Below are 15118 nucleotides of genomic sequence, written 5' to 3' on the forward strand. Positions count from 1 at the left end.
TGATCCAATGGTCAGAGTGCCAGGAAAATCAGTGATTCTTGACGGCCTATATCTTAAAAGAGTTCCAGACACATCTGAGCTCTCCTGTGTCTCTCTTTCCTCCTTCCATGAGGTCAGCCAGCACACTAAGCTGAGACTCGTCTCATGGAGAAAGCCAACCTCTCTTTCGTTCCCTTTTCTTTCTCCTACTTTGGTTCATTGGGCTCAGTTATAAGTAAATTATTTTTGTTCCCATTCTGCTAATGTTCCTTGTGGTACGAGTCTGGGAAGAACGGAGTAAGGGGAATTGGGAAGTGGAGGCCCACAGAGGGGAGAAATGATTGTCCATGTGGGATGCAGACATTCCTGAGTTCTAAGTCCATGATGCCAAAATAACATCAAACTTAATTCATATTTTTAATCCCCATTTTACAGGTAAAGCAAACTGAGACTCGGAAAAGTTAAACAGTTTATCCAAAGATGCTCTGTTAACAAGAGACAAAACTAGTGTCCCAAACCCCAGTGGGATTCCCAGCCCACTATAATTAACAACCAGGGCAGCCTGGTCTTACGGAAGCGTCAGGGCATGTGATTTGCCAGAATAGTCCTGTCTCATCAACTCCCTCAGGCTGTACTTCCAGCTACTTAAACTTTCCAGCCTCCTCCCCTTTCAGTTCCTCCAAAGGCGCCCCCTCCAAACACTGACACAGAGCCTGGGAGGACTGGCACCCCGGACACCACGTTGACATTGGCCCAGCTCTAATTACAGCTCCAACAGCCTGCACCAAACCTGTAGACAAACCACACCTGAGGCACATCAATTTCTGCCCCAGCTGGCTCCCACCATGGGCATGTTCGCACTGTTGTGCTCAAAAGCGCCCTGCCTGAACCCCTGATGTGGGAGGAATGCACCCAGCCCCTTTTCACTTCTTATTCTTAATTAGAAGTTCCATTAAAACCACTACAGCAATGAGGCGCACCCCAGGCAGCACACTTCAGAACAATTAGCACGCCCCTCAGGTGGCTAAAATGGCCTCGGCCCTGGTCCGGGCGACATAATTGCACCAAAACATACAGCCTACCAGGAGGCTCCCATTTTAAGTGGAAAGAAACAATTAGTCACACAATCTATTGGGCAGTTAGAGCTGTAGGAAATGCTTCAGTATACATAATTTAAAAGTTTGCCAGAGGGTGAGATATATGGAAATTATCTCTTACCTATGGCTCACTATGTTCGTAAGCAAACTTCTATCCCTGCCCACCCTACAGCCCGATGCTGTTAATGCTGTGTGTGTGTGTGTGTGTGTGTGTGTGTGTGTGTGTGTGTTTGTGTGTAGACGCCTGCTGCATAAAGGGACCGGTTATAATTATGTGCCTGGTTCACTGTGGACCCGAACAGCCCGCTCCTGGAATGTGGTAAATAATCAGTGGGGCAAAGAGGTTATGGAGCCCCCATCTACCTCGCTGCCACTTTTGGAATCCCCAAGCCACTAATTAAAACCTGCCCCTAAGATAGCTCATGGCCACGTCACCCTGGTGATTCTGAGGAATAAATAAAACGAGCAAATGGGAAGACCAGAAAGACCTCTCTGAACACCAGGAGAGCTGCAGAAAACCTCCGGAGGCTCCCTGGCCTCTCTGTGAAGCCACACTTGGATTTCACAGGCAGAAGCATCTCATCTGCATTCATCATCCCTCTCCCGTTCTTGTGGCTGAACCATTGCGCCTTCCACGGGCCGGCACTGCCACTATAATTAATACTCGACTGGCATTTCCACTGCGTACTCAAAGCCTGTTCTTTCAGCCTTTTCAAATCCAATTCAGACCAAAGTCATCTTTGCCCTTGCAGTTTGGTTCGGGCGGCAGGGATTGTTAGGATTGCAGCTTACGGTTTATTAGCATTTATTGAACAGCCAAGGAGCCCTGCACGATACCAGTTGTCACTAGGTCTCTGACTCCCAAACTAAAATTAACAAGCCAGCGGGACACCAATTCTGGGGCAGAAAGGAGGCCGTTTCAGTGAGAATTATTGTTTATGATTTTTTCATACAAAACTATGGATGAGTGGAGCCTTTGAAAAAAGGGGCAGTCAGGCTCATAGGATGCAGCCACTGTTTGATCACTCACTTGAAAGTCTCCACAAACACCCTTCTGGCTTCCTCATTTGTGGATCTAGAGGAAATGGTAAAGTATAAGGAGGCCTTGATTCAAATCCTGAACTAGTCCACTACATGACCTTCTGCAAATTACTTCCCAACTCAGGGACTCAGCCTCTCACATTCAAGATGAGAGTTAAATGGGATCAGTGGTGGTTAATCCATCTCCTTGGGGAGATGTGATCAGGATGGGGTAGGTTCCCTTCCCTACATTACCCAGAACAGCTCTCATTCTACCTGCTTCATGTACCAGGCTTTCCCCCAAGATTGGTTAAAACTCTTCTTTTTGATCTGTAGACTGCAAGTTTGAAGCCACTAGATGATCTCTAAAATCCTTCATAGCTCTGGAATGTATGAAGTAGTAAGAACTGAAATGGTGTAAGGAACCCACTGTGCCAGGACAGAGCAGCTGTATATTTTGAGTGATGAAGGAGACACGAGGGCCAAGGAAGAAGCAGATTAACACGGAATCCCAGCAAAGCAGAGAAAACACCCAGAGATGATACTAATGACTGTAGATAGAAACCCAGAGCACAGGGGAGCTGAGAACTGATTTGAGTGATGTGTAGGCTTTCTTTAATAACTAAGATAGCTCAGCATCATTCTGTGGCAGATTTCCTGGGAAGATGGAAGTCCCCTTTATCCAGGCTGACAGGTCCAGACTGATAAGACTTTCTTCCCCTTCTCTCTTGAATGGATGCATTGCTCACCCATGCAAGCTTTGAAAATAGGGCACATATCAGCTCCTAGGCTGAAAATCTTCTAAAGACAAATTCTGAAACCTAAAAGAAATCTCCATGTGTATTCCAGGATGAAAACAAATGACTCTGGTTAATGAAAGCCTGGCAAACCCACACAACCAGCAACAACAGAAAAAGTTAACTTTTGAAACAGAAAAAGAGAACATCAGCTCAACTTCCAGTTAAATGAGGTGGACTGACATACACATTTACCTCCACTTTCTCCTAAAATCCCACTAGAATATGAGTTAAGGGAGTAGAAAGGTATAAATCCTCAAGAACAAAGAGAAAGGGAGTGAACTAAAGACAAAGAGGAGTAAAAAAAAAACTTAGGAAAATGGAAAAGAAATAAGGGAAGGGTAACTGGATTACACTTCAGCTGTCTTCTCTCTGCAAGGGACCTGCAGGGTGAGAAACCAACATGAATCCCAGCAGTGCCTACCAACAGACCTCAGAGGTTTGGGAATCAGAAGCACCAGGTAACTCTGAAAATGGGGATCCAGGGAGTAGAGAGCTGAAAACAAGGTGTTTCAAAGCCTGAGCCAGCTCCCCTACCCCAACCAGTGCAGACATGGAACCTCCATTCCCCAAACCAGGTGGGAGGCTGAAATGAAGATTCTGCAGGAGGTACCATGAGCAGAGCACAGGCTGAGAGCAAGGTCCTCCCTGATCAAAAGGTTAGGCCCTCAGCTCTTAGAATGCGGGCAGCCCCAAAGCCAAGGCCCCTCCCAAACAGGAGATTGGAGAACTCTTTTTTGGTAAGCTGACTAGCCCAAGAGAAGAGATTTTCAGGTACTACCATCAAAAGAGGGCAGGCAGAAGACATGGAAGCAACCTAAGTGTCCATCAACAGGTGAATGGGTAAAGAAGATGTGATATACCTGAAGAAAAAGAACAAAGCAGGAGGCATAACCTTCCCAGACTTCGGACAATACTACAAAGCTACACTAATCAAAATGGCATGGTATGACAAAAACACACATATGGATCAACGGAACAGAATAGAGAGCCAGAAATAAACCCACACACCTGCAGTCAATTAATCTTCGACAAAGGAGGCAGGAATATACAATGGGGAAAGTCTTCTCAGCAAGTGGTGTTGGGAAAGTTGGACAGCTGCATGTAAATCAATGAAGTTAGAATACATCCTCTCACCATACACAAAAATAAACTCAAAATGGCTTAAAAACTTAAATATAAGACATGACACCAGGACTTCCCTGGTAGTCCAGTGGGTAAGACTCCACACTCCCAATGCAGGGGGCCCGGGTTCGATCCCTGGTCAGGGAACTAGATCCCACATGCATGCCGCAACTAAGAAGTCTGCATGCTGCAACTAGCAGATCCCGCATGCCACAACTAAAGATCCCGCATGCCACAACTAAGACCTGGCACAGCCAAAATAAATTAAAAAAAAAAAAAAAAAAGACATGACACCATAAAACTCCTAGAAGAGATCATAGGCAAAACATTCCCTGACATAAATCATACCAGTGTTTTCTTAGGTCAGTCTCCCAAGGCAATAGAAATAAAAACAAAAATAACAAATGGGAACTAATCAAACTTACAAGATTTTGCACAGCAAAGGAAACCATAAACAAAACAAAAAGACAACCTATGAACTGGGAGAAAATATCTGCAAATGATGCAACCAACAAGGGCTTAATTTCCAAAATATACAACAGTTCATACAACTCAACAACAGAAAAACAAACAACCCAATCAAAAAATGGGCAGGAGACCTAAATAGACATTTCTCCAAAGAAGAATACAGATGGACAACAGGCATATGAAAAGATGCTCAACATTGCTAATTATTAGAGAAATGCAAATCAAAACTACAATGAGGTACCACTTCACACCAGTCAGAATGACCATCATTAAGAAGTCTACAAATAACAAATGCTGGAGAGGGTGTGGAGAAAAGGGAACCCTCCTATACTGTTGGTGGGAATGTAAGTTGGTGCAGACACTATGGAAAACATTATGGAGGTTCCTAAGAAAACTAAAAATAGAATTACCATATGATCCAGCAATCCCACTCTTGGGCGTATATCCAGACAACTATAATTTTAAAAGATACATGCACCCCTATCCTCACAGCAGCATTATTCACAATAGCCAAGACATGGAAGGAACCTAAATGTCCATCTACAGATGAAAGGATAAAGAAGATGTGGTACATATTAACTCAACCATTAAAAAGGATGAAATAATGCCATTTGCAGCAACATGGATGGACCCAGAGATCGTCATACTGAGTGAAGTAAGTCAGAGAAAGAGAAATATTGTATGATATCACTTATATGTGGAATCTAAAAAAAAAAAATGATGCAAATGAACTTATTTACAAAACGGAAACAGACTCAAAGACTTAGAGAACGAACTTACGGTTACCGGGGGGAAGGGTCAGCAGAAGGGATAGTTATGGAGTTTGGGATTGACATGTACACACTGCTATATTTAAAATGGATAACCAACAAGGACCTACAGTATAGCACAGGGAACTCTGCTCAATATTATGTAACAACCTAAATGGGAAAAGAATTTGAAAAGGAATAGATACATGTATATGTATAACTGAATCACTTTGCTGTATACCTGAAACTAACACAACATTGTTAATCAACTATACAGTACTCCAGTATAAAATAGAAAGTTAAAAAAAAAAAAAAACTATACATCCTTCAGGGGAAAAAAAAGATGATATATTGGGTTGGCCAAAAAGTTCGTTTGGGTTTTTCTGTAAGATGTTACATATATACACTTCTCAGCCATAAAAGCGAATGAAATAATGCCATTTGCAGCAACATGGATGCAACCAGAGATTATCATACTAAGTGAAGTAAATCATAAAGAGAACGACACATACCATATGATATCACTTATATGTAAAATCTAAAATATGACACAAATGAACAGGTCTACGAAACAGAAACAGACTCAGGGACATAGAGAACACACTTGTGGTTGCCAAAGAGGAGGGGGTTGGGGGGGATGAAGTGGGAGGTTGGGGTTAGCAGACGTGAGCTATTATATACAGAATGGATGGACAACAAGGTCCTACTGTATAACACAGGGAACTATAGTCAATATCCTATGATAAACCATAATGAAAAAGAACATTAAAAAAAAGAATGTATATATATGCATAACTGAATCACTTTTCTGTACAGCAGAAATTAACACAACATTGTAAATCAACTATACTTCAACAAAAACAAGTAAAAAGATGTGATATAGATGTAACTATATAGACACACACACACACACACACACAAAATGGAATACTACTAAGCCATAAAAAAGAATGAAATTTTGCCATTTGCAGCAACATGGGTGGACTTGGAGGGCATTATACTAAGTGAAATAAGTCAGACAGAGAAAGACAAATACTGTATGATATCACATATATGGAATCTAATAAAACACAACAAACTAGTGACTATAACAAAAAAGAAGCAAACTCACAGATATAGAGAACAAACTAGTGGTTATCAGTAGGGAGAGGGGACAGGGGAGGGACAAAATAGTAGTACAAGAGTAAGAGGTACAAATTATTAGGTATAAAATAAGCTACAAGGACATATTATACAGCATGGGGAAAATAGCTAATGTTTCGTAGTAACTATAAGTGGAGTATAACCTTTAAAAATTGTGAATCACCATGGTGTACACCTGTAACGTATAATATTATACATCAACTATACTTAAATAAAATTTTAAAAATTAAGAATGTGCAAGTGATTTCTGTACCGACACCCTTATATGAGAACCCTTTTGACCCTGTGTCCCTTAGAGATAGCTGTAGGGATAATAGCTTGCTTGGAGCGTGCACAGCAACTTCTCCAGAAGGCCATCAGAGAAAGGAGAAGCATGTTGGAAGGTGACGCTAAGTCACAGCGATGACGGATCCTCTAGCTGTCAGAGCCCAGGCCACTGGTCTCCCTTCTAACATTCACAGCTCTTGGGCATGTGGTAAGTTCTTGGGGTTGAGAAGGATAATAAGAGTGACCATACTAATGACACGATTTACTGAACATTTACAGTATTCCAGGCACAGTACTAATGCTCTACATACAACTCTTCAGTTAATCTTTATGACATCTATACAAGGTATCACCATTTCTCTTTTATAGAGGAAACTAAGGTTCAGAAATATTAAATTATTTACTAATGGACACACAGCTAGTATGAGGCAGGCCTGGATTTTAACTTTAGTCCCTCCGATCCCATAGCCTGTCTGCTTAACCACCAAATTCTGGATTGTTCATTTTTAAGCTATCTCCACATCACTTACCTACTTAGAAAGTTTCAATGGCACCTTACTACCTACAACAGTGGTTCTCAACCCAGCATTATATGTTCATCAAATTCAACGACTCATGGTTGCCTAGAGAGTCATACATACTATCCAACTCTTGGAACGCTTTCTACATTTAGGTGCATGTTATCCATCTTTAAGAGACCAGCCAAGGTCACACCTCCTCTGAAGCCTTCTGTGAGGACTTTAGCCCCTAGAAGTTTCTGAAATGATTTTCTGTCCTCTGGGCTCCCCAAACCCTTACTGAGTATCAGTCATTCTGCCTTTATAGTGTGACATCTTACAAGTTAGCATTTTATGTATTGTATATGTCATGGTCCCAGCACAAAGCACATTCACTTTAGAATAATTTGAGGAGTTTTTAATAAAGGGACTGTTTACAAAGGTGTGGGAAGTCTAGAGGGAAACTATGGCAGCTAGTCTGAACCCCAAGTCTGGCAATAGAGGCCCCTATAACCACTCGCAGGCCCAAAAAAGGATGAGAAGAGGAAACAGTTGTCGCTAATGGGACCCAATACAAAGAAGGCTGCCTGGAGAGGGCTGCCTTACAGGAGCTGGGACTATCAGTTGAGGAATTAAATAACTCCATAGAAAAGACTAAAACTCTAATTCAAAAAGAGGCATGCACCCCAATATTCACAGCAGCACTATTTATAATAGCCAAGACATGGAAAAAACCCAAGTGCCCACCAACAGACAACCGGCTTAAGAAGATGTGAGATACACACACACACACACACACACACACACACACACACACACACACGACTATTACTCAGCCATTAAAAAAGAATGACATAACGCCATTTGCAGCAACATGGATGGACCTAGAGATTATCATACTAAGTGAAGTAAGTCAGCCAGAGAAAGACAAATATTATATGATATCACTTACATGTGGAATCTGAACAATAATACAAATGAATCTATACAAAACAGCAACAGTCTCACAGACATAGAAAACAAACTTACAGTTACCAAAGGGGAAAGGGAAGGGATAAATTAGGAGTGTGGAATTAATAGATACAAACTACTATACATAAAACAGATAAGCAACAAGGATTTACTGTATAGCACAGGAAACTATATTCCATACCTTGTAATAACCTATAATGGAAAATAATTTTTTTAAGTATAAATATATATAAAAGTATATATATATATATATATATATATAAAACAATCACTTTGCTGTACACCTGACACTAACATAATACTGTAATCAACTATACTTCAATTTAAAAAAATCCCAGATGGGGAAAGACATAAATACATACCGACGTACATACATAAATCACTCCACAGGGTGAGAGACAGTGAACAAATACCTTGCCTTGCTCTCCTTCCTCCCTCCCTCCATCCATCTTTTGCCGACGCTCCTCACTGGCAGAAATCGACAGGAAGCTGAAGAGCAAGGGAACTCATAGATCAGTGGTTCTCAAATGTTAACATACATCAGGATCACCTGAGAGCTGTTAAAGATTCCTGGGCCCCACCCCCAGATTTTCTGATTCAATTGGTCTGGGGTGAATGGGGCTCAAGAATCTGCCACAAGATCGCCATCAATGCTAGCATGATGCTGATTCCAGGACCAGACACTGAGAACAACTGCCAGAAACCCTACCCTAGAGGCCAGCCTCCTAGGGTACAGAACATGGTGGAAGGGGTGAAAAGTTGATCCTGAGGGGCAAAAGGAGAATATCCAGCACACACTCATTTATCCAATCTACACTGTTAGACAAGAGGTCAGCAAACCTTTTCTATAAGAGCCAGAAAGTAAATATTTTAGCCTTTGCAGGCCATATGGTCTCTGTTGCTACTGCTTAACTCTGTATTCATAGCACGAAACCTGTCATAGACAACACAAATGAATGAGCGTGACTGTGTTCAGTGACATTTGACTTTCATTCTTTATTTATAAAATTTTGTTGGGACTTCCCTGGTGGCACGGTGGCTGAGAATCCACCTGCCAACGCAGGGGACATGGGTTCGAGCCCTGGTCCGGGAAGATCCCACATACCGCAGAGCAGCTAAGCCCGTGAGCCACAACTACTGAGCCCACGTGCCACAACTACTGAAGCCCACGCGCCTAGAGCCCATGCTCTGCAACAAGAGAAGCCACTGCAATGAGAAGCCCGCACACCGCAATGAAGAGTGGCCCCCGCTTGCCACAACTGGAGACAGCCCGCATGCAGCAACGAAGACCCAACACAGGCAAAAATTAATTAATTAATTAATTAATTAATTAAAAAAATTTTTGTTTACCACATACTCATTTAAGTCTTACCCACCTTTATATCTCCACAGTGTTCAAAAACAACCACTACAATCATTTGCTGAGTGTCCACATATAAATGCCAGGAACCTTACACGCATTATCTCTTCACTTTGAGGACACCTAGATTTACTCTGCCCCAGTTAGGATCAGCACTTGTGTAGCTCTCAATTTATTTAAGCCAATTTTTCATCTCCACTGTATGTCAGGAACTGCGTGAGTCACTCGGGATCCAGATGTGAAGGAGACAGCCGCAGTCCCTAGCTTTGAGGGTTAACCAGCTAATGAGATGTCAATTAAGGTTTTCTGGTTGTAAGCAACAAATGTGAGCCTGAGTAACTTAAATAAAATGAAATGTGTTGGCAAAATACTGAAATGCCGATAGGCTTGAAAGACAAACAGGTCAGCCATTCTTCAGGAAGGCTGGGAACCAGAATACATCCCACAAGGGTTGCCAAGTGCCAAGCTCACTCCCTGGATTCTTGTAACTCTGTCCTGGATGGGGCTCTGGCTTAGGCAGTTTTTAAAACTTCCCCAGATGATTCTAATTTGTAAGCATGGTTGAGAACTACTGCTCTGGTCTCTTCAGCAGAGTTGTTTTATTTTTCTCCTATGTCATTCTGTTTTTTAGTAGATCACTGGCTCCTGGTAAAGTTAAAACAAACTTTTGAAAATATACCCCAATTCCCCACCAAGTTTAATAGGTGGACAACAATATACTCCATGTTTATAGCAGTCACTTTGCCTCAAAGCATTCTCAGGTGTCTCATCTCAAGTGAGCTTCACGGCTGCCCTATGAGGTAGACGGCACAGATGTTATTATTTCTCCTTAAGACAAGAAAACTGAGGCTCAAGTAAGGGATGGGTCCAAGTGAATGGCAAGAGCTGAGACTAGAACCCAGATCTCCATAGGGCAGTGGTTCTCCAACATTAGAGTGACTAAGACACACCTGGATACTTGTTCCAATGCAGTGTACTTGACTTCAAATCCAGAGGTTCTGATCCAGTAAGTCTTGAGTGAGGCACAAGTACCTACAGTATCACCCAAGTGATTCTGATGCACCTGGCCCCAAAATCTCAGTTGGTGAAACACTGCCAGCGAGGAAATCATCCTCAGCCCGTGGCTTTGACTATGATCCTGGTCCAGAAGCGAGGGAGTGGATCAGCTGACCAATTCAAGATGCTTTCCAAACCGATAGCATTTCCTTTGCTTTCCCCTTCATCCTCTTATCTGCTAATATTAGCTTTTCAGAGAAATAACAGTCAAAGACAAACTCTAGATCAGCAATAGTGAGTGAGTTTCCGTTCAACTCAGATCAATCAGTAACGGTTTCTTAGAGCCTTGGATGGAGAAGCAATGAGACTGTACTGGGCACAGCAGGAAAATACACTGTGATCAGTTAGTGATGTCTGTCAGGGACACACTGAGGATTCCGGCAGCCCAGGCTATCATTGCTCTAGATAGGATTTATCCTTTGTTGTTGTTTTTGTTGTTTGGTAGAAAGAATATTTCTACAAAAAGAGACCTTGTTTCTAACTACAGATAATGAGAAATGATTTTTTTTAAATTGCTTCCATGCTTTCCATAAACTATGGGTTGTACTTGAGACATTCTAGATGCCATGATTCAAATGTAAATATCCCCTGAAATCCATCAATGTCTGGGTAGCTGATTAAGCACCATGGACTGTACCAGTGTTCCCTTTTCTGATCTTCAGGCATTTTTTATTTTTGTGAGCTGATGTATTACCACGATGAGGGTACTTCCTCACACATTCTGCTCATGATAACAGATGAGGCGTGAAATTGATTCTGAACACCTAGGAGGGTTATGATTTATCATCATCCATTAAGGCCCTGTGGAGCTTTACAGGATGAATCCCAACTACACTCACTCAGAATCCAACCACACTTCTGGAAAGAGGGCACTTAATGACTCAAGATACATTAAGTAGAGCTATTTCACAGCTGGCACCCAATAAGGGGCTCCGTTTCATTCAGTCGGTCAACAAATATTAACTAAGCACCTAACATATGCCCGGTACTGTTTTAGAAGCTGCAGATAACACAATGGGCAAGAAAGACTCACTTATCCCTAGAGCTGGCTTCCCTCCCTGTTAATTCACACTCATTATTGGCCAAACACACCAACAACATGGCACCTGGGGATCAATACTTGAGGTGGCCTGAACTGGATGTCATCCTACAATTTTCTGAAGGTACTTGGAGGAGCCAACTTGTCAATAGCCAATGCTGCACCTTCAGTGTTAATACTCCCTGTACAAAGGATGGGCCCATGGAAATCTCTGATGAGTGAGGGTGTACGGCACATGAGCCCCTCAGGAAGTCGCTCAGTCAAGAAGGGGCCTCAGGCCTTACCTAACTGAAAGCATGTAGACCTCTGGAAAGAATTCCCTCTCCTGCTAATCAATGCCTAAAACCATATCCTTACCCAGAGCTGGGCAAGGGAAAAGGGAGACAAGACATCAAAAACACATAAGGGAGTTGTTGTTTTTAATACACACTCCTAAGGTTTTGTTCTGCTGTCCCAGAATTCTGCCTCTGAAGTTCTGGCCTAGGCTCCAGGCAGATATATAAAAGCACTCACGGGTGATTCTGATGAATCTAGAAAACACTGTCTTCAAGTTTCATTTAGATACAGGCCTCACCTCTGTCAAAATACAAGGTAGAAATTATGAAACCCATTTGACTGGGAATCACCCAGCTCAAGTTCTAGTCCTGATTTTGTCTTTAATCAGCTGTGTGACCTCAGACAAGCCACTGCAGCTTTCTGGGCCCCAGTTTCATTATAGACACAATGAGGGGAGAAGGAGGAGATGATTTCTAAAGTGTCTTAAAGAGCTCAGGTTATGGAGTTATTTCTTTCACATTTGCAGGCCAGTTTCAAACACTAATTGATTAAGCCTTGGTATAAATAATCACCGTTAAATAGTTCTTACAGGAAAGTAATGCATATTTAAAACACATTCTTGCCAGATCAGTCCATTACGTATTTAAATGTCTTCGGGATCCATAATTAAGCTTCTGCGGCGTTCAGGGTGGAATTTTTGTAAACTCCCCAAAAGCAGAGTCAGCCTTGTACCATTTGTCACCCTGCCTTCTGTCTTCCTGCCCCTTGCCCCATCCTTTGGACGTCCCCTCAGCTGTGGTAGTTAGTCATTATCTGACTCTTAAGTGGAAGCTATTGGATTTCTCTAACAATATGTAAATTCCCTCTTCTCATTAGAAGATCCAGAATTGTGACTTTTTACAGACCTTTAACAGACTGATTGGATTAATATTCTTGTACTTTTTCATGCTGATTGCCTGCCTCGCTACACCCCACTCACTCACACCATCATGCAAATCCTCTGTGCTGATGGCTAAAATCATTGGCCAAGCAACTTTATCAGATGACAAACATCAAGATTTTTGTGTCTACTGCTTCTCCATACAGATTATCTCCTCTGAGATAATAATGAATGAGACCAAAATCTGACTTTCTTGCCCATTCAGCATAGTTATCTTATCTACACCCCTATCTCCAGCCTAGTTATAGGTCAAAATCAGCAAGAGTAATTCCCCAGGAATTCTTCACCAAGCCACAGTTGACCCAGCCAGTGTTCATCTTTGGGATGGGGCTTATAGTTCACTACCCACCTAGAAACATAGCATATTAGAGCAATAAATCTCAAAACTCTAATGTGATAAGAATTCCACAGGGGCGTGGCAGTTGTTTTCCAGTCTGCTCGCAGCCCCACATGCCCCAAAGCAAGTCATAAGGCCAGCCCAGACTCAAGAGATGGAGCAATAGACTCCACCTATTAAAAAGGAGCAGTCCCATTAAAATCCTACTAGAAGTTCTCATCCTTAGCACATCCCTTGTTCCTTTTACTCCTCCTCCTCCTCACAACATTATTACCATGACAGACTATAGGCAAAATGGTCCCAATTAATCCCTTCTTACTATTTATTCCCCTTGGCAATGTGACTATAAAGCTCCTCCTGGACTTCCCTGGTGGCACAGTGGCTAAGAATCCGCCTGCCAATGCAGGGGACACGGGTTCGAGCCCTGGTTCAGGAAGATCCCACATGCCGCGGAGCAACTAAGCCCGTGCGCCACAGCTACTGAGCCTGCGCTCTAGAGCTCACGTGCCACAACTACTGAGCCTGCATGCCAAAACTACTGAATCCCACATGCCTAGAGCCCATGCTCCACAACAAGAGAAGCCACCACAATGAGAAGCCCACGCACTGCAACGAGGAGTAGCCCCCGCTCGCCAAAACTAGAGAAAGCCTGCGCGCAGCAACAAAGACCCAATGCAGCCAAAAATAAATAAATAAATAAATTTATTAAAAGAAAAAAAACTCCTCCCACCAACAGGTGAAATCTGTTTCTCCATCTCTTGGGTCTGGGCTGGCTTTATGACTTGCTTAAGCCAGTAAATAGTAGCAAAAACAATATGCCAGTTCTGATTTTAGACCTAAAGACCTTGCATGCTTCCTTTTGGAATCTCACTAAGCTTCTGCGTGAGTGAGCCTGAGCTAGCCTGCTGGAGGATGAGAGACCTCACGGAGAAGCAAGTTTCCCAGCCAGCAATCAGTCAGACCCCAGAACCAGAGCCACCTAGCTGGCCTGACACCCACCACAGATACACGAGGGAGACCAGCCAAGATCAGAAGAGCAATCCAGTTGTCCACTAGACTGGGGAGCAATAACAAACAATTGTTCCTTTAAGCTACTAGTTTTAGGGTGTTCTATAACCCCACAACAGATAATTCATGTAATAACTGATTCCTTTCATTACATCTCTCTTCCATTGCTGTTTCTCTGACTGGATCATGACTGATAAAGGAAACTTGTTAAAAATGCAAAACCCCAATTGAAGCACCCCAGGCAATTTTGATATGTGTGGCCTCAGAACATTCTTTGCCAAACACAGCTTTCAAGGGGCTGTGGAAATTATTTTGTCTAAACTCTCACCTCTCAAGCAGTTTATAGATAAGATCACCTTTAGGCAAAACCTCAGTCTGATCAAATATTTGGTAACCAATTCCAATGTCCAAGAAACATCACAACACTGTCAGGGATCTTTTTTTTCCTAGCTTCATTCCCTCAAGCTGCAGTTTTTGTCTCTTTCCTTGTATGTCTAACTTAGAAGAAAAAAAAAAAACTGGCTGGCAGATATTCTCTACAAGTAAAACATTTTTTACCCCCTAGGTTAAATAGCTGCAGCCAAATTCTTTAAATTTTCATTCTGGCTGCTTGGAATTAAAAAGAAAAATTTAATTAGCTCCTGATGTACAACATAATGATTTGATATTTCTATATATTACAAATGATCACCACAGTAAGTCTAGTTACCATCTGTCACCATACAAAGATATTACATTTTTATTGACTATATTCCCCTTGCTGTACCCTTCATCTCTGTGACTCATTTATTTTGTAACTGGAAGTTTGCACTTCTTAATCTCCCTCACTTATTTCACTCATCCCTCCACCCCTCTCCACTCTGGCAACCACCTGTTTGTACTATGTATCTATGAGTCTTTCCCTGTTTTGTTTGTTCATTTGTCTTGTTTTATTGGATTCCACGTATAAGTGAAATCACATGGTATTTGTCTTTCTCTGGCCGACTTA

This window comes from Balaenoptera musculus, chromosome 3 (genome assembly GCF_009873245.2).
Source record: "Balaenoptera musculus isolate JJ_BM4_2016_0621 chromosome 3, mBalMus1.pri.v3, whole genome shotgun sequence".
In the NCBI taxonomy this organism is placed as follows: Eukaryota; Metazoa; Chordata; class Mammalia; order Artiodactyla; family Balaenopteridae; genus Balaenoptera; species Balaenoptera musculus.